We start from the raw sequence: 19,547 nt of genomic DNA on the forward strand, positions 1-19,547 counted from the left end.
GGGAGGCGGCTTCTCTGGCTCAGAGAAACTGCAGGAGAGCTGTGAGCCGGATCTCGGTGTTTACTCGGGGGAAAGGTGAAAGAGATTCTTCGAGGGGTGGTTTTACATTTTTGCCTGGTTCTGAAAAACATTTAAAGAAGTTCCGCCCCCAGATCATCTACGGTATATCTCGTACCCAAGAGCTGGAAGTAGACTCACTGAACGTGTTGGAGTTAAGCACTACAAGAACTAAGGCATTAGAGGGATCCTATTCCTGGCGCAAGCATCACATGAGTCGGGTAAGCAAGCTCTTTGCGGCAAAGGTGGTGGGGGTAAAAATAAATACAAATAGAGCAGAGAGTATATTTGAGAATACTACCCTCCCCCCTGCTGTTGAGGGGCTGGTTAACCCCAATAAAGTGTTACACTCTGACTTGCTTCACTCCCGGGAGGAAGGGGGGTAGGTTCAATTAGTAGAGCAGGGTATTGTTGGAAAGCCCCCCTTGCCAGAGAGAGGGGCAGGCACAAGCAGTGAGGCGAAATGGGGATCCTCTTACTGTTTAAGGAACAGGCAATTTCTTAATACAAGTGTACCCTCAGTGGTAAATCAGCCCGTTATTCCACGTATTACTAAAAGAATCTCCCGTAAAGCCCCGAATTTACAGGCAATTAAATCAAGTCACAAAAGAGGGCTCCTAGGGGATAATGTGGAATTAGGGGAGGGGGGTAAAGCTCCCAAAGTAAAGATTACTCCCTCTTTAAGGTCAAACTTCAGGGTTCAAGATCATGGGCAAAACCGAGAAATAAATAAAGACCCGAGAAACCAGGTCAAGCCTAGGTTAGGAATGGAAAATTCCTCAATTACGAATGTGCCAGAAGGCTTGACAGAAGGCTTAGCAGGGGAGGTAGTTGATCATTCTGTCCTGACCTCGGTTCAAAATCAATCTCCAACCTCAACTCCAATTCTAATTCAGACCGAAAGTCCAGCTCTTAGCCCAGTACAGACTCCGGTAACAAGTACACCTATTAGTCCAGCTAAAAGCCCACTTGAAAATGTATATGCACCTCAAGACAAATCGCGAAGCAGCACTGAAGTCTTGCTGGAAAAGGTGCTGGACGAAATTAAATCAAGGTTTGAAATATCTGAGGGGAACCAAAATAAGATTCAGGAAAAATGTGAGCTGCTCGACGCCAACCTAAATGCATTGAGTGGGAGAGTCTCTTCATTGGAAGCAGAAGTTGAAGGTTTAAGTAAAAAAGTTGAAACAACACAAGAGGAAATTAGAACCCTAAAGGCAAAAGATAAAAGCATTGACGAAAAACTGGAAGCGTTAGAGAACCAGTCTAGAAGATGCAACCTCAGACTTCTCAATGTTCTAGAAGGGCGAGAAGGTTCAGAAATAAAGAAATTTGTAATTTCACTTCTAGAGGAGCAGTTTCCTTGGAGTAAAACACTTGCACTGGAAGACGACATTCAACGGGTGTATAGGGACCCTTATGGAAAAATTAAGGAGAGGAAAAAACCAAGGAAGATTCTAATAAATTTCAGGACCTACTCTATTAAAGAGAGAATCCTAAGTGAGGCTTTGAAAAGGGGCACATATAATAAAGATGACTGGTCCTTTAAATTTCGCTCGGACATTGCAAAAGTGACGCAAGATAGGCAGTTGGAGCTAGGACAGATGATGCCAGAATTGAAGTCTCTTGGAGCAACTGTCCAGATGAAATTTCCTGCCTCCCTCAGGATTATGTGGAGAAATAAAATGTACAATATCAGAGACCCCAAAGAAGTTGACATCTTCTTAGATCAAATGCGTGAACAGGCTCGGAAATAGTGGTAGCCATAGGTTCAGACACAGGTACAATAACAGTATATAACAGTATACCTTGTGGAAATGAGTAGCAGCATACTCTCATGCTCTGTGCAGAAAATTATGTCCATAATGATGATAAAAGAACATATCAGAATAAATCGCAGAATTAAGATATAGCTCCTCTGATTCAAAAATAGTATAATACTCTAGTTCAGAAAGCAAGAATTTACCATGTCAACATCCCAATCATCTGAATGTAACTCTGGCACTATTACATGACCCATAGAAACTTTGAACACATATGGTGTCTGCAGGATCTCCATAGGGCTGAATATGTCAAAAGGAACTTTAGCCAAAACAATTCCATCAGTCACTGAAATGGCTGAAATTTTCACGAGGGACAAGTCTCTTTTCAGTTTATACAATGACGAATGGGGGCCAACACTCTGTCAACCAGTTCTTCAGCAGAACGTTCCGGGAGGTAATGCCAATTGATTCGTAGAAAAAAAACAGTCACAAATCCAATCCACATGAACAAAAAAACAAGGAAATTATGATCCAGACATATGTCCAAGGAGGGACTAGATAAGTGCATTTTAACCTTGAAATAAAAACACAAATCCATGTTGGAGGCGGATGCAAAACAGAAGAACTGACAGAAGTAAAATCATATTGATCAATATCGTACCCAGAGGTACTCAGCTGTAAAACAGACGGTTGAGACTCAGCAGTAGGACTTAAAAAATACACCTTGGATGAGTTCGCCAACGGTGGATCATTATAAATGACTACTGTTATAAAAGACTTGACAGTAGAAAAAGGTATTGTGTCAGGGAAGTTGGCGGAGGACTCTGCCTCCCCCTCCCCCAGCCGGGGAGGATCAGCATCGGTGGTGCTCACAGGCTGTAAAGAAAAGTCTTGTGGAAAAGAACGACTATTCTGTTGCATACTGTGAATTATCTGTCACATGGGGTAGTTTGACATGTTCAATGGAGACAAAGCGCTTGCCTTTATATCCTAGGACTGGTGGTAAGATCACAGTTCTTGTACTTTCAAGACCAAGGACTGGAACAAGAGCACGGTATGCTGGGCCGAATTCCTTTTTGATGGCCAAATTTTCTTGAACTACATCTCACATTTTTGGAAGCCAGACAAACTGTAGGCGAAGGATGAGATGCAGGCAGATGTTTGTATGAATGAGCGTCGCAGAACTCTTGCAAGTCCTGTAAGACAGCACAATGGTTATCTATGTCAAAGGTTGCGACATCCGGAATAACGTCTGGACTGTCAAGGTCTGGAACATAAATCTTGATGCCAAAAAGCATTTCATAAGGGATCCACCCACCCAGATCTTTTAGGAATATTATTTAAAGCTTGTTAAACCCCATATAGATGGTTCAACCAACCATGCCCTATAACAAATACCCTAGCCGTCAGGGACTGCTTTAAGTCACGGTTCATTTTCTCCACAACAGAATTACTCTCAGGTCGATATGGAGAAGAAAAAAGCACTTGCACACCCATGGACTTCATCGAATCACGGTACGCTTTAGAAGCTAAAGCCGAACTTTGGTCCGAGTGTAATGCGCTGCAGGCATAAGTCCTGATGAAGACTTGTAAGTCTTTAATAACAGTTCAAGCATCAGCCGAGCACTGAGGCCATACCTAGAGGAATCTAGAGCAAGAATTGACTGCAATCAAAATAAATTTGAATGCAGTATCCGAAATCAGAAATCCACAATGAGCTAAAAGGCTACTTAAAGATAAATAGTTGTCTGCTGTGGACTTGACACATTAGAACTTTTAATCTGTTGACATATATCACAACATAAAATATAGTTTGTTGATATAAACCTTGCCACCAATATCTTTGCTGTAAGAGTGAAATGGTAGCGGGGGGCGTGGCAAGCTAGCCAAGATGGCGGATGCACTCTGAAGAAGCTCCATCTCTCGGCCCGTAAATTTGTAATTTCTCATGCGCAGCGGACCATCTGAAGCCGTTGCCTTTGGCCCGATGGGTCAGAGGTCCTTCCAGGATGGTGTATAGCAAGTTCCAGACCGATAGCTGCTGATCCGGTGAAGTATTGCCGTCTACATCACACGGCCGCTGACTGGCCGCAACTGTGATTGAGCGCTGCTGGGCGGAGCATGCATGCAAGTCCCGGGACTGGAAGAGGCTGACTGTGCTGGCGGCGTAACTAGGTGTTGTCATCTGAGGCACCTGGTACTTAGGAGTTGCCCTACGGAGTTCACCTCACTACGGGTTTCACTATATAAAATGTGAGCCCGAACGCACGCTCTATAAACGTGCCGGCTGCAAAGCGAAGAGACGGGGAGCGTCCAGCTGTGACCTTCCCATGCAGATTGTTTCACTGTGGTCGGTTGTTCTAAAAAACGGCGGGAGGTACGGCCTGTGCAGCGACTCGGCCTCCCACCTCCCCCGTATGGTGCTGGACTAGTATCTGGAATGCACAAACAGTGCACATTGGTGAGCCGCGAGGAGCGACTACTGATGAGAGATGGCAGCACAGTGCTGCGATGGCACGGTGATATGGCAGCGCAGCGTTTTTGACCGGGTGTAGCTGCGACCCCGCTCTTTGTCCGACACTGCTGGGAGCTTGGGAACAGTGGCTGGTGAGGCGAATCAACGAGGCGGGGAAACCCCTCCCCCCCCCTGCAGTGGTGAGTGCGCGGTGACCCAAAAACCCACAGACAGACACGGTGAGGCGCCCTGCTTACTCCTGATGTCTAAAATAGCGTGTCCCAGGGCAGTGGCTTTCCCCTTACTACATCAGTCACAGGGGAGCACCTGTAGAGTAGACGCCGACGAGCACTTAACTGAGGTGTTTGAGCCCTAGCAGCATATACTACCCCCTGCCGCTCTGAACACCTGGACGCCCATTAAGCCCAAAGGCGGGGGAACGCACGGCATCTATGACATTGGGTACACCAACACCTGTACGCAAGAATATTACCATTGCACACTGTACCTACATCTACTGGCTACAATTCCGTAGTTGAGTAACGTGGACCCAATGTGGCATAGACTACGGCCTCCACTGGTGCTGGTGAAGCACTCGCTCACATCTGGACATCTATCCGTTTGCTGAGCAGCCTGCTAGTGCCCCATTCTCTGTGACGCAAGCGGCTGCTGACCATAACCTGCCCTGTAATCTCCATTAAAAGTGCCTTATCGCCACCTGGCGCCATGGGTAAACCACGTGCAGGCACAGGAGCACCCTCCACGAGATCGATATCAGCCCCCCCCCCCGCATTCGGATCACAAGTCTGAAGCATCGGACACACTACAACGTTCTAATCTGGAAACAAAAATAGACTCTGTGCTACAGGCGGTGACTCAGATCGGTGAAGCACTGACGCAAACCCAGACCTCCTTAGAAGGCCGCATCGACAACGTCACGTCTGACTTTACACTCCTGCATGCTGACCATCGCAAAGTGGCGGGGAAGGTTACTGAATTGGAAAAGGCGGTCCAGCAGATTATCCCGACAACCAAAGAGACGGCGACCGAACTCCGCAGTCTCACGGCCCGGCTCCACTCCTTGGAGCGCAGGATGGATGATGCGCAAGGGCGCTCCAGGCGCAACAACGTGCGTGTTGTGGGACTACCTGAAGGTGTGGAAGGCAATGACACGGTAGCATATACTGAAAATTGGCTGCAAACTTGTTTGCCTGCAGGCACACTATCTGCATTTTTCGTGGTAGAAAGGGCACATAGGGTACCATCAAATCGCCCACTACCGGGTGTAGGGCCACGACCGTTGCTGTTCTGGCTCATGAATTTCAAAGATAGGGACACGGTGCTCCGAGAAATAAAAAGTTAGGTACAGTTAAAATAGACTATGCACAAATACTTTTTTTTCCGGACTATGCATTGGGAGTGCAGCGTCAACGAAGCACCTTTCTTCCAGTCAGGCGCTGCCTCCGAGATCTAAATTTGAAGTATTCTTGCATCTTCCTGGCTCGCTTACGTGTAGTAGCAGTTGGAACGACACACTTATTTGGCAAGGCTGACGATGTCTGGGACTGGTTGGTAACCAGGAGCTATCACACTTCACCAGACGACTGACGACGTGATGTAAGCAGTGGGGAGGAGCACGGAGAGGTCGTCGCGCTGGACGCCGGAGAAGATCCACAACGCCGCAAATACAACAAGCAGCTGCTCCTGATCAAGACCAAGTACTGCGGTAAAGACGGGACACACTGCAGGTTGTATCTGATTTGGGAGACTGGTGATGTAATACTGACCCGGACGCCTCTTCCGAATAATCGCTGAGTGATGATACCTCACAATCTGCATGGCCGAATGCTGACGGCTCTCGACCACCACCGAATGTAACACCCCAAACAGCAGACGATCTTGTGTAAAAGCAGAGAGTAAACCATGGACATGCAAGTATATGAATACAGAAATGTTGATTTTCTTGCCCTGTTATTCGTACAGTGCGCATATGCAAGTTCCACGCTCACAACTCAGTAACATGCACCGGGTGCCTTACCGAATGAACACGCACACGTGACTTTGCATGAAATATATGGCCCACCGCACCATTACGTTGCGCAACTCATATACATGACTACGTCGGGCCTGAGCCCGCTTACCCTCAAACACAGTAGGCTCTAACCTGCCGCCCTCTCCTATAGTGAGACAAACGCGACAAAAATGGCCGTGAGTTGCCGTTTGGCATTGTTATTAGTTAGGGCAGATGCATGTTAGTGCTCCGCTCTCTCCCAGTTGAGCCGTCAAAAGCTCTTTCCCATACACCCAGTTCATGTTACGACACCCGTATGCTCATTATCACTACTGACGTATCCAATGACTAACAAGCTTCTGCCGTCCACGCCTCTTATTGGCTTTAGCGCGCTCCCACGCCCTTGGGTCCTATTTATTTGTCCCATGTATACACACTGTCTACTCTGCCGTTACTCCATGCCTCTCAGGGCACCTGCACTGCGCGCTATATCGCATCTATGGCACACCCTATGTCCCACACTAACGTAATAACCTGGAACGTCAGGGGAATCCACATGCCGGCGCGTAGATATGCAATTTATGCCTATTTAAAGCATCAAACTGCACACCTCACATTCCTCCTGGAAACACACATCTCCCAGCCGGAAATTCATAGATTACAACACAAATGGAGGGGCCAGATATTCGCTAGGGGATTCTCTGCATATGCGAGGGGTGCCCTGATATGGGTGCGGCCTGGGACCGGTTTCGAACCTGAGGAGACATTAATAGACGCAAACGGTAGATATGTGTTTGCTCAGGGCCGCCTTAATGGACAACGGGTAGGATCCATATATGCACCAAACACGGAGCAGGCCCCTTTTTGGCACACACTCACGGGTCTATTGCCACGCTGGTGCGATATCCCTTGGCTGCTAGGCGGTTCCGAGGAAATCGGCACCGCGGGAACTACATGACCCATAACTCCCTGGGACAACGGAGGAAGTCTAGGCGGTTGCCCTTCTCTATTGGCCTATAAAGCGCCTCCTCCCGGAAGGGGCGGCGCTTGACAATCTTGCCCGTAATTGCGTATCCAGGTTTGCAGGCGGATGGTATTCCCCGCCGGAGTGCGTGTTCCCGTTGCCGAGAGCCACTAAAGGTATCCAGCGCTAGGACCCTACAACGGAAGACGCCAAGAACCGGCGCTTGTGCTACTCCGGAATCCTCACCAGCATCGCGGGAGAATCAGGTATTTAGGCCCCCGTTGAAGTGACTTGCGAGGGAGTGAGACGCCGGACCTGCGTCCTCCTTCGCCTCCAGCCCTCCTGGGAGTGTCCCACTTCCCGGATCACCCCCTTGTTTTCCGCTCCTCACCTCCTGCGCCACGCTAGCTGTGGAAAGAACAGCACAGCCTGGTGTTCTGATTGCTACTGCAAGCAGCAAGCCTACTTGCCTCCCACGCTGTGACATTGAACAGCGTCTGCTGGAATTACTGGTCGCTAACTCCCCCTGGGAATGTGGATGGACGCCAGACTTTCCTACTATCCTGCATTTCCAGGGTTAATCAGCCTCTCGTTACGTTAGTCTTTCCCCACAGCGAGTGGAGAAGACCTAGTGTTCCTCCGTTAAAATAGCCAGGTGAGACTGCGTTTCCTTACCTACTTGCCCTACCCTGACTGCTGTCCTACTAGGGAGTGGGTGTTCATCCTGGGGTGGGGGTCTGTGTTAACTGCCCTTCGTTTCCTTGTTCTAAACTCCTTTTGTTTTCTCGTTTGCAGTTGTCCCCCTGGGAGGATATTGCCGAGCTGCCGAACCCCCCGCTAGAACTTGGGTGAAGGGAAGCGGTCAGAGCGGCAGCCTTCTTATTTTCTCCACTCCCTTTTTCTCCCCGGGGCGCTCCCTTACTCGGGAGTGTTCAGGTCCTCCGTGGGAGGGTGCGCCCAGGGGAGGAAGGGGACTATTAATCTGTCATCGTCCCCGCTGGTCCGTCCTCCAGGTTAGTGGCATCCTTGTATCTCGTTCTACTAACAGGGCCGCGACATTGGATCTTATCGGCCGCTAGCACTCCTTGATACAGACTACAAGGTGCTGGTGAAGGTGCTAGCGAATAGACTTGCTCCGTTGGTGCTCCATTTGGTACACATGGACCAAAATAGGTTTTTTACCGACTCGGGAAGGCCTTTGACACCCTGGAGGGGGGTTTTCTGTTTGAGGCGCTACAAAGGTATGAACTTGGCGTGTGTTCCTAGGATTCGTTAAGCAATTATACACAAACCCCACGGCCAAAGTCAGGACAGGACAGTATGTGTCGATCCAAATTCCCATTAGGCGTGGCACGCGACAGGGTTGCTCACTCTCCCCCTTATTTTTCCTACTAGCGGTGGAACCTTTAGCGGAGGCACTCAGTGCCAAGCAAGCTGAATGGGGGATTCCACTGGGCGACGGCATACATGCGATATCGCTGTATGCGGATGATCTGCTCATTTACCTTCGGGACGTCAGACGGACTTGCCGGTCAGTCTAGCGTATGCTGGAACATTTTGCCTTAGTATCTGGACTGAAGGGGAATTGGAACAAATCATGCCTCTATTCCTTTGTGGAGTCTGTACAGGACCCGTGCTTAGTTATTAATGGTAAACCAGTGCACTGGCAAATGCAGGCGTTTCGATATCTCGGAGTCCATATAAACCACGAGCCACAGGATCTCCTGGAGGGCAATCTGAAACATGCCATCACAGCAGTACGGGCACAAATGTCCTTTTGGAAAACCTTACCCCTAACAGTCATGGGCCTCATCGCTTGAATAAAAATGGTGGTCTTGCCACGATTACTCTATCATTTCACTAACTTGCCACTTTATCTTCGACTTTCTATGTTCAAGGATTTGGAGTTCGATATACTGCATTTTATCTGGCATGATTCACGCAGCAGGGTGGCAATGGTTAAAATGTACCCATCAACCACACAGGGAGGCCTGTCACTACCCAATATGGAACACTACTACTTAGCAGCACAACTTCAATGGGTGGCACGCTAGCTCAGTGCCCGCAAACTTGGAGACATGGCAACACAGACACCCGGCCATACCCAGACTCAAATAGTGGGGCTCTTTCACCCTAATAGGAAGGGGAGCCCGCCTAATCAATTATTGCTGAAGATAGCTTATCAGTGCTATCGCCGCTGCCTTCGCCTGACACACCACCTGATACCATATGCGCCCTCTCTGCCTATATTAGGTACCCCCAGAAGGCAACGAGCGGTATCTAACGCGGAGCTCATACACTGGGAGGAGGTGGGCATACCGTGGGAGAGTTATTTAATGACAGGCAGCTTATCCCCTTTAAAGACCTGGCAGAAAACACTGGCCTACTATGTGGGCAGTTTCTACTGCAAGCCGCGGTGACTCGTACTCTCACCACGCAGTGGGGAACCGGACTGCAGGAACCAGATACTCATCTTACCATACAATATTTGCACGAACTTGGAACTGGCCACCTCTCACTAAATGGTTTACCGAATCACTACGAGCCCACACAACACCACCACTGCTATCTCTGTGTGCCCATTTGGATGCGGACCTTCAGCGGCAGGTCACGGACTGTAAATGAAGCCACATACTTGAGAGCCCCGTGCGCATTCCCCGCAACACACGCTTTAAGCTCATCCAGTACTATATCCTCCACAGAGCTTACCTTACACCTGCCAAAATCAATAGAATTTTTAATCGTACAGATGCTAAGTGTGCCAGATGTAACAAATTGGGGAGCGATCTTATACATATGCTGTGGTCCTGCACTATTATACAACCATACTGGGCCGAAGTTATTAGGAGACTGGCATCGTGCACAGAGCGGACACTGGACTGGAATTGGGAGGTGTGCGTCCTGGGTCTTTATCGTAGGTCTAAGAAACACAAAGTGACATCCAGGTACATTGACCTAGGCCTAATAGTAGCTAATCGATTACTTACATGCCGCTGGAAATCTCCTGAACCCCCCCGTAGCCAGGGCTTGGTATCGTTCCCTCTTATGTTGGGCAAAGGCAGAGAGTGTTGCACTTCGCCGCGAAGATGCGATAGGGATACGTACGCAACCATTGGCGCCAGCATGGGACGTAATTCTGTTAGATTTTGGCGCAGCAGAGCAAGATCAAGCCGCAACACCTGACGGGGCAGTACACGCTCATGACGATAATGTCTCACTGATGTCACCCACCTAGACCTGTTAGTACATGGATGCAGCATACTTAGTCATTGCTACTCCTTGAACTCTTAACTCGTACAGTGACCACGCAGACGGCAATGTTTATGCCTATTCTAGGATTTGTCATTAAGCAGCAAGTTCTTTAATGGACTGGACTTATACCCTTTCCTTTATTTAAATCATGTAATTTAGACTAATGGAGTATATTACTGTTAAAGATACTTCCAAAACTACGCGCTGGTTGGGACCTCGTTGCCTAATGTATCCCATTCCTCCCCCCCCCCCCCCCCATTTATCTTTGTTTTTTCTCCTTCGCAATATGTTGGAATATGTATTATCTTACATAGTAGCAGAGGTATAACATTTTTCTTTTATATATAAGTGAATACTGTTTACAACCATGCTGTACACTGTATTGGACACCTGTGTCAGAAGATAACAAATGTGTGTACGGGCTGTTAATAAACTGTTTTGTTCATCAAACTTTCATGGAACAATAAAAACAAATTTAAACAAAAAAAGAGTGAAATGGTAGCAGCCACACCGGCATGCGCAGAAGCTATACCTTCATGTGCGGCTACAATTAAATCATGTCTGCGGTCCGCGTTGGGAATCACGCCATCACCAACTCCAGGAATAGTTGCAAAAGGAACATTCTGGTCTTTTAAATGATAAAAATATTTAGAAGGAAAGCCCTTCGGTAAGGGGGTGCCGTTTTTAAAAGCATTTACGCCAACCAAAATATTGTCGATATGAGTCTTATAGCTCGTCATCGCTGCAATTTTAGCTGTGGCAACTGCAGATTTGGCCCGTTCTTCAGCCAGAAGATTCCCCATGGCGTATGCGCTCACACGTTTATGACTCAATGTATGTATAACATGAGTTTGTGGCAACCCATCCTTAAGATCTGCCACTTTAACCCAAAGCATTTGGGCTTGATTGTGCTACCCTTGGAGTCTCTGAAGTCATTTTGTTGCCAAAAATGTAAATTATCATTCAAAGATTGTACACAATAATACGAATCACACACAATAAGTGTGGGGAATTTTGGATCTGTATGTTCAAGTGTAAAAAGTAAAGCCTACAGTTCAGCCAACTGCTCAGTGCAGTCCCCAGGAGACTGTGTGCGAGTAGTTTGAGGGTGAAAGACACCATCTGAGATAGTGCCAAGAACGATGGCGGATGTGGCAGAATATTGCAGGTTTTGCGGAATCATCAATATAAATTGCACTCGGTAAAACACAGATGACTAATTTCGTAGTATTGACACGTGTATGTAAATGGCAAGTTTCTAGCAAATCAGACTGTAAAGATCTGAGTGTTTCAGTGTGTTCCGACGTCCAAAGGTAAGTGGAAAAATTAGGGATTATTAAGGCATAAAGAGGTTTAATACGTTGGATGTATTCAGGTATGTATGTCCTGCCAAAATTCAAAAATCCCAGCAGAGACTGCAATTTTTTAAGTGAATTGGGAGGCTGCAATTGAGCACACTTTTCCAGAAAATGAGGGGCAAGACTCTTTCCCTCATGTGTAAGTTCACATCCCAAGAAAAGGACACCAAGAAAAGCTATGTAAGATTTTTTTAAGTTACATTTGTAAGCAAGGTCCACAAACCATGATATTATGCAATCCACTCTTGCTAAATGAGGGTTTAAATTGTCGTCCGTTAAGTAGATATCATCCAAGTAGGACAGAGTGTCAGGGTCGGTGTAATGGAGAATCGACATAATTCGTGACACAGAAACTCCTAGGTTCTTCTAATAGCCCAGAGGGAGTTGTGTGTAGCGCATTTGAAAACCAAGGGTGCTAAATGCAAACCAGTCACGGCTCTCTGGAGCCAAATTGTGACTTAAAAAACATTGGAAATATCCAAAGTGGTTTTGTATTTTTTACGGACTACGTTATTAATAAGAGCCGTACTATGTTTATTTTGCACCCCAAATATGCGTGTATGACTATTCAAATGTCTATAATCTAAGACAATATGGTATGAATGATCAGGTTTCAGAACAGGAAAAATAGGATTATTCATTTGAGAAATACAGGGTTCAATTACTCCCCGATACTCCTACTGTGAAAGAATTCCTTTGACGGGTGCTTTAGCATCCCATTTAATAGGATACTAGGGTTGTACCTGAGGTGTGGACCATATAGGAATAACATGGTAAGGAGTATCCTTATCCTAACCAATATGGTTACAATAAAGTACGGGGCCAATGCGAGGGCCCATTCAGAGGAGTAAGCTTGTTTGACTTCATCAGAAACAAGATGTGAGAAAGAAGGGAAAATTATATCCTCATCCTGAGGGCAGGCAAGAACAAAATGTGGGGGCTAGTCGACCTCTGCCATGAGGATGTCAAAAGACATAGTTAAATTGTCCAAGAAGATTGCTTTAATGGTGCGTTTAATGTTACCTTCAATTTGAATATCTATATGATATAGTCTATCTGTTGGGGCCCGCGGGTGTCCGCCATCTTAACTGTAATAAATGTTTTAGTTGCTTTTGCCACCACAAATTGGTGGAGCTTCCGGCATACTATGATGACTTCTGCCACGCTCTCGAAGAGTATCACTGCCAAACTCCTGTTCAGGAAGAAGGTTTGCACAGTCTGTGGCATAATTAGAGGTTAAAGCTGCAACTTTCTTTTTCTGAAAAGGGTATTTATATGGGAGAGGCCTGTCCTCCTTCTTTATCTTCACATCAGACGAGCGTTGTGTTTCCCTTTTTGGCTTCACGTACTCTTCTTGTCATTTAGATCGCCCTCCTCTGTCATACTGTTGATCAGATGATTCCTGGAAGGATCGAGGAAAACGCATATCTGTAGCCTGATACCTGTCTTTATTTTAGTGAGATCACGAAAATCGTATTGTCTTTCAGAAGACTGTTGCGGTGGGGAACCTATGTGTGGTCTACTTTTCTACCGTTGATGTTTAGATTTGTCCCAGTGTTTCATAGGAAACTCACGGTGGGTCTGGCATTCTTGTCAGAACTAGGCTTGCCAAGCGTTGCTACTGAAGGTCTTGTTCCCAAACTATTACGTCCTAAAGACGTATATACATAAGCAATAATAACAGGCAACTCGCATTTGTGGTCTGATACTGCCACTGTGGCAAGTTGCTGGTGTATAGCCAAAGATGCTGCTTCACCTTTAACATTCAAAATAATAATTTCGGAGACAACGGGAAAATTCCTGACAAGTTTCCAAATCGAGGGCAGGACCTACCCCATGCTCATTCGGTATTTGTTTTAGGACGTTCGGTAGACTGGCCGTCGAGGAAGTGCCATGACAAAGAGTATAAACAGTGGTAAAAATAGTCCCCCAAATATGCTGTTGGCTATAGGGGGAACCAGACAATTGGATAAGCACATAGTTAAAATTCTATCCTTGTCTTGTGATCCTGTAAGGGGAAACACAGCTTCAAGTTGATCCATTTTTTGGGACAAACCAATAGGGTATTTTTTCACGATTTGTTGGTTATTTGCCCATAACTGAATTAGCAGTTACTGGACTTAACAACATGAGCTGCATGTAAATGAGGTTGTCTTTGCAGGGCAACTCTAGCTTGACCAGCCAGCAAGGCACATGCAATGAATTGGGTCATGCGTCTATATAAGGCAACAAGAACATTGTATAAAGTATGAGTCTGCACTATATTTATATTAGCTAAATATGAATACGGGGTATAGCCCGCCAGTGCCGGCCATGTGGCCCCATCAATACTTAAGGGGCCCTTTCAGACATTGCCAAGCACATGGGGAAAGGTGCCATTGAACCAAGGCTGGTGCTCCCAGACGGTAAGAGGAATTTCAACAAGTGCAAATGGTCAATAGGCATTAGGAACCGGATGTATGGTGTATTCATGGAAAGTGTTATCATTAGTGTCCACAGCTGGAAAAGTGACCCAAGAATAAAAAACGTCAAAGCGGAATGGTGCATCCGCTTCAATTACAAAAATCACTGCAGCTCCTGCATTAAGAACCCCATGTTGCATTAAATGCTGAGTTACAATAGCTACTTGTTGAGCCATTACTAAACCAAAAAGAATTCAAAGTGTAGCACAATCAGGGTGTAAACCTTTTAATATTCAAGCTTGAAAAACCAACAGTACTAGGTTCTCCCTAAAAACTGTGGAGGAGAAATCCCTAACACCACGGATGTCTCCGGGAAAAGATGCGAGGGTATTGTGGACAAACACTTCTTGGTGTTCCCTCAAGTAAGTACCAGACCAAATGTTGGTGGCATTCTGCTCTTGAACAGAACTATGCTTGGGACCATAGAACATCAGTATGTAAGTACTGAGTCATCTTACCGCCTACGTATCCATGAGCCCGAGTCCAACTAGCTATAGTGCCAGCATTGTCAAAGGCTAGTGCTCCTTTAACATGATGAGCGGAAGTGGGAGTCCGGGGCAGATGTTTGTTGCAGAGCCTCGTTTGCCCTCTGCAGGGAATGAAGCACCATCTTTTATTTCCCCTTGATAAGCCTTCTTCAATGTGCAGACCCGCCAGTCCCTACCTCCATTATTAACTGGAGCTCCGAGTTGTGACTGGAACACCCAGCAAGAGCCCCCACTGTGACCCGGGTCTTCTGTGATCGGCTCATATCTTGGTGTCACAATTGTCGGAGTTTTAGACTACGGCCAGCAGGAGACTTACTTCGCTTGCACCCCATGGTAGCCCGCTCCTGGTGGTAAGGTCCCTCAGTGGCATTGCATCTGCCTGACTATCAAAGATGGGGCCCTACCTCCTCTTCTAGGACTTCAGTGGTGCTTTCATACGGTTCGCATCCCGGGTGCGCTTGAGTGGGGGCCACTTCACACCTGACCTGCCTGTGCCTACCTTTTTGGCTTTGTGCATTCTAATTACTAGCATGGCTGCTATTTGGATCTGCACTGCCTAACAGATGTAGTGTGCTGATTGCTGTACTTACCCACCCCACATCCCTGAAGCTGTAGTATTGGTGACCCGCCTTACGAAGTGGGCCCAGATCACATGCGGCACTATTAGAGCACTAGACTTGGTAGGCCACATTTCACGGCTCGCATCACATAGAACCCATGAACATCCTGACACCTCGGATATTCAATTGCACCCAGGCCAACTTCAATCATGCTGAATCAGTTAAAGTAAAGGCTTGATGTTAAAGTCCTTGTTGCCCTATCCTCCCATCAGCATTTTGTAGTACCAGTGAATGTAGTAAAATATGTAGTTTGGGAATAGGCCCTCGTATGTCTAGTGTATCTGAATAGAACTTTATATGCCTCTGTAAACCGCTCTTCCTTGGTTATGAAGGCACAAATGCAGGCATCAATTAGCAGTGTTTGAAAACCCATCACTACCTGCATTTCTAATTGTTTTCCTCACCTGGGGCAATCTCTTCAGTCGAATGTGCATGATTCTGATCAGAATTGAGGTGGCATTATGACATTCCTGGGGCCATCCCACATACATTCTGCAAGCACTATGCTCTTGGCCCTAAGATAGAGAAGATGTTTTGCTTAGGGTCCATTGCTGTCCCTTGCAGCTTTTCCTACTGCTTTTACTTTTTGTCTCTTGCTGTAAAATCTACTGAAAAGTTGCAAAGTGGAGCAACTTTGCATGCTTAGGTAGGAGTAATAATATGTATGGTGCGTCTATTACTATTTTATGAAGATTGTCCATCTGTCATTGCCATCAAATTAATGACTAAATAAGTTGAGTCGATTCTTCACCATTTTCTTTTAGGAGCCCAGGTAGCTGGGTAACTGATTGGGGGATGTGGAAGGGGAGTTCAAAAATGCCAGAGCAGACTGGGCTGCTTAGCTCAGGAGTTATGAAGGGAAGACTTTTCAGTATTTTCCAAAGAACTCCTGTAGCAGAGATTTGTTTTTAGAAAATAGAAAATCTGATTCCCCGACATGGTGGAAGGTTATGTTTTTTTCTGGATGTCTTTGATTACGCCGCTCTGTGTTTTCTCGCGATGGTAAGGGCGGCGTGGGCTCCATCTTAGGTAGAAGTAGAACCCCTACCCCCTGCACACTACATAAAGCTGTGCATAAAAGAGATTGACCAGTGCATCCATCAATTTTTGATGCACGCTTCTTTAACACCACTCTTTAAATGACCCCCCATCACGCGCTCGGTGCTGGCAGTTGCCCATTTACACTGTGGATGTTGAGAACTTGCATGAACCCCTCGCCCACTTATAATTTTATGCGTCATTGATATGTGTGATTTTATTACCACTGCACTGGAGAGTATTTGAAAAATGTTATAGCTTTGTGCGCTTCAACTCGCTTCGCGTTTCTTACAACAAGGCATTTTGCAGAACAGTCTGCTAGAGCCGTTTGCTTATGAAACGTACACAAGTCCCTCCTCTAGGAGAAGGGCAGCATTACTTGCCTTTTACAGCTTGAAGCTCGTATGAAACATCGGATAGTATTGCGGTTGACGTACACAGAGAGCAGCTGTGTGCCAAGCACACAGCGCCGTCGTAGGTCACATTGGGAAACAAGTGACCTTTGTCCCACATTCGCCGCTCAGCCAAATCTGGCTTGCTGCAGCTTTGTTTGTGATTGCAAGACATGTTTCAATCGAAAACACGTGGCATTGAGGGTGTGTTTAGGACTCCTCCCCTAAAAGCGAACATATACAGTTAATTTGAAGACGAAGACAGGTTTCCTTGCAATTTGGAGGTATAAAAGAGGGATACAAATTTTGCACAGTATTTATACAAGGATTTTGTGGCCAAGAAGGTGGAGCACACATTTTAACACATGAAAACAGGAAAGCACGATAAGGTAAGTGCACTTCCCGTTATTCGTGATTCAATGTGTAAACCATAATGTGCAGCCTGTATTTAAAGAAAACCATTAAAGTAGTCCAATGTTGGGAAACTGTGTCCCCCAAAGAGTGTTTTTAAATAAACCTTTCGGACGTAAAGTGGGTATTTCAAAAAACAAACTTTATTAATTGAGTCGAACATTTCTTAAAAGGAAACCGATTGAACTTTACAGATATGCTTGTTTACTTCTCGTCCTCGAATCTCTTATGTTTTCTTTACAATATGAAAGATACCGTGGATTTCTGAAATAAATCAAAAGTAAGCATATTACATTGCAGATGGAGGAGCACTGCAGCATCTATTTTGAAAATTAACAGTAACCTATAATCTTTCAAGATCGCCCGGAATTAATTGGCAGCTCATTAGTTATTTGTCACATAATTTGCCATTTATTTGAAATAATCTTCATCGGAAAAGCATGTTACAAACCCAGTTTCCCAGTACTACTGATACACCATTCTCCGTGCTCACGTGTATCTTGATCCTGAGGCTTTACCCCGTTCAGCAGCGGTATATATATTATTCTTCAGTATCTCTAGGGCTGACTGAGTCAACAGTTCACAATAAATCTTTTGGTGCAAAAGGTAATCAGCCATGGTGTGTGTATGGCAGGCCCACATACCAAGCCATGGCAATCCTCGTTTTAGTTACAAACAAAGTAAAACTGACAGGCTTTCTGATTTTGTTCAGATTATTTAGCTAATTCTTAGAGGTCGCTTCAAGGAGCTCTGAAGTTACTGCCTACGTACAGTTTGCTCCACAGTGTTAAACACCTGTTGCGATTTATATTACCTACATCCATGTTACAAATAACATATTCACATACACCTAGATGACAACAAAGGTAAATTTACAAAATAAGTGCTGTGATCACTTCATATACAACAGTATGTAACATTTTAGGAAAGCTGTGGTGGAGCTAAGGAGTGTAATAGTCAAGGTGTATACAGTTTTATTGTGCTAAACGTGTAATGGTTTAATGGGTTTTATACCGCGCTCAAATACTCAAGAGTGTCCTGCCCGCACAGTTACCAAAGCCCAGTGGAGCAAGAATGTTTAACTCATCTGGTTAAAAAGGAAGGTTTTAAGTTGTTTTTTAAAAAGTCTAAAATCCTGTATATGCCGTATTTCCACTGGAAGGGAGTTCCAAGCTATAGCTGCTTTAACAGAGACGGACTGACCTCCCAACCGTATCCTACGGAATCGGGGGATCATCATCGTTGGGTGACTGAGCGCAAAGATCTACTGGGGACATAGAAAGCAAAACGCTTCCTAATGTACATTGGCCCTAGACCATGTAGGGCTCTGTGGGCCAAAGTGAGAGCTTTAAATTGCACTCTCTGGGCCACAGGAAGCCAGTGCAAATCTCGTAGATTCTGTCTTACGCTAGATCTTCCAGAGATGTTAAGCAGAAGTCTAGCCGCGGCATTCTATATAGTCTGCAGTTTTTTCAACAGATAACCAGGGATGCCAATGTAAAGCGCATTAGCATAATCAATGCAGGAAAGAATGAGAGCGCGGGCAACCATTTCTTTGGCTGGCCTAGAAAGCATGGGGAAGAACCTTCTTAATGATTTAAGGATACCAAAGCATACTCCGGTGAGTTTCTTGATTTGCACCGAAAACCGAAGGTCTTCTCCAAACCAGACTCCCAAATTCTTTGCTGGAGCGCCCTTTGAGTTGGGTCGAGGAAAGTCTGGTGGCCACAAAGTTTCTCGGAAGGCAGGCGGAAATTGGCCATACAGAAAGACCTCCGACTTGTCCTCATTGCACTTCAGTTGGACGAGAGCAAGCCACTGAAACACAGACGAGAGACAATTCTGAGCAGTGTCTGTCGACAGGTCGGAGTCCTTCCAGGTAAATAGGAGCTGGGTGTCATCGGCATAAGCTATTATTTTTGCCCCCAGCTCCTCTGCCAGAAAAATCAGGGGCGTCAGATAGATATTAAAGAGCAAGGGGCTCAGAGTAGAACCCCGAGGGACTCCCATAGACATTTTCCTGGCAGCCGAAGAAAATGGTGGCAACCAGACCTGCTGTGTGCGTTCTTCCAAAAAAGATTTCAACCAATCCCAGGCAGGACCAACAATGCCAATATTTGAAAGACGAGTAAGAAGTAGTTGATGGGGCACTGTGTGCATTTAGTTTTACAAAACTCATTTAATCTATGAACATAATAAAACCGTTGTCTCTGTAGCCCTCTGGCCATCATTATGCTGCAAAGGGTGATCTGGGGTCAAGTCCTTAAAGAGCAGAA

General features: G+C 46.0%; 1 protein-coding gene across 4 annotated transcripts in view; it reads left to right on the forward strand.

Moving 5' to 3' along the window:
* The window catches only part of ACACB (acetyl-CoA carboxylase beta), a 2,187,049-nt gene that overhangs the window by 51,318 nt on the left and 2,116,184 nt on the right, over positions 1-19,547 (forward strand). Inside the window, exon 1 of one of the 4 annotated variants that reach the window (XM_085633343.1) lies at positions 16,940-17,249. The exons of the other annotated variants lie outside the window; for them this stretch is intronic. The gene's annotated coding sequence lies outside the window, so the exon portion shown is untranslated. Of the gene's footprint in view, positions 1-16,939; positions 17,250-19,547 lie in introns of those variants that run through there. 4 annotated transcript variants of the gene reach the window in all.

The sequence above is a fragment of the Triturus cristatus genome, chromosome 11, assembly GCF_964204655.1.
Source record: "Triturus cristatus chromosome 11, aTriCri1.1, whole genome shotgun sequence".
NCBI lineage: Eukaryota > Metazoa > Chordata > Amphibia > Caudata > Salamandridae > Triturus > Triturus cristatus.